Source organism: Taudactylus pleione, unplaced genomic scaffold, assembly GCF_031769625.1.
Source record: "Taudactylus pleione unplaced genomic scaffold, aTauple2 ptg000134l, whole genome shotgun sequence".
In the NCBI taxonomy this organism is placed as follows: Eukaryota; Metazoa; Chordata; class Amphibia; order Anura; family Myobatrachidae; genus Taudactylus; species Taudactylus pleione.
In genome coordinates, this window is record NW_028284536.1 from 5,384,603 (window position 1) to 5,386,036 (window position 1,434).

A 1,434-nucleotide genomic window follows, 5' to 3' on the forward strand; every position below is an offset into this window, starting at 1 on the left:
TGCTGCTAGGTTGCATTCTGCTGATTAGATATCACCAGGAACAACATTAACCTTCAGGTATTTTCTAAATGTTGAATAAATTGGCTTAAATCAAATTAAACTCACTTTAGAGATAATTGTTTCAGAGAAAGTCTTGAACCCTACCATAAAATAGGTAGTTAGACATGTTGACTTCTCTACCTAAAATTTCCCAAAATTTGACTAATAGAAGATTCTCGTCCCTGGGTGGGATTGAACCACCAACCTTCCGGTTAACAGCTGAACGCGCTAACCAATTGCGCCACAGAGACCCTATGTGAGACATAAACAAACAACAGCTAAGAAACATTGATCTGGAAAGTTTCCTTGCCAAAGTTTATAAAGTCTCTAATCTGGACAGTTATTTTAGGATTTTTCGCTAATTAAAAGGAACGCATTGCCATGTTCTTGTGATGAATCAACCCTTCTTGAGTTCTAAGCATTTCCATGAGCATCAGAGTGGCGCAGCGGAAGCGTGCTGGGCCATAACCCAGAGGTCGATGGATCGAAACCATCTTCAGCTATGTGCTATTTTCATTTATCAAATCTAAAATTGGGATTGCTATTTTGACTTTTTTGGTTTTTGCTTATAGTAGAAAATCCATTATCATCTTAACTCATTTAATTCGTATTTTGACAGAAGTGCTGTAGCAAAAAATCCACATAATGTCTTTACTTTACCCTATTACTTCTATGGTTATTGAGAAAAACAAACTACATTGACTCCAGAAGAGCAAATCAGGTGTTCTAACAAGTAATTTATCAAAATCATCTTTCCAGCTTACACTTTGGTGATGCAAAAAGACAATGATTTTGTAAGGAAAATCTTCAAACTTCAAAAAGTTTTTCTTAATTCCTTACCTTTGTACTGATAAGATAACACCTGGTTATAACATAACACAGGCTTTCACTTAAAAATGCTGCTAGGTTGCATTCTGCTGATTAGATATCACCAGGAACAACATTAACCTTCAGGTATTTTCTAAATGTTGAATAAATTGGCTTAAATCAAATTAAACTCACTTTAGAGATAATTGTTTCAGAGAAAGTCTTGAACCCTACCATAAAATAGGTAGTTAGACATGTTGACTTCTCTACCTAAAATTCCCCAAAATTTGACTAATAGAAGATTCTCGTCCCTGGGTGGGATTGAACCACCAACCTTCCGGTTAACAGCTGAACGCGCTAACCAATTGCGCCACAGAGACCCTATGTGAGACATAAACAAACAACAGCTAAGAAACATTGATCTGGAAAGTTTCCTTGCCAAAGTTTATAAAGTCTCTAATCTGGACAGTTAGTTTAGGATTTTTCGCTAATTAAAAGGAACACATTGCCATGTTCTTGTGATGAATCAACCCTTCTTGAGTTCTAAGCACTTCCATGAGCAGAAGAGTGGCGCAGCGGAAGCGTGCT

General features: G+C 36.8%; 2 non-coding genes across 2 annotated transcripts; both read right to left on the reverse strand.

Moving 5' to 3' along the window:
* Positions 1-216: 216 nt before the first annotated feature.
* TRNAN-GUU (transfer RNA asparagine (anticodon GUU)) lies at positions 217-290 on the reverse strand. The gene has a single exon. It is a non-coding gene; the product is annotated as a tRNA-Asn (tRNA).
* Positions 291-1,152: 862 nt separating this feature from the next.
* Positions 1,153-1,226, reverse strand: TRNAN-GUU (transfer RNA asparagine (anticodon GUU)). The gene has a single exon. It is a non-coding gene; the product is annotated as a tRNA-Asn (tRNA).
* Between the last annotated feature and the right edge of the window lie 208 nt (positions 1,227-1,434).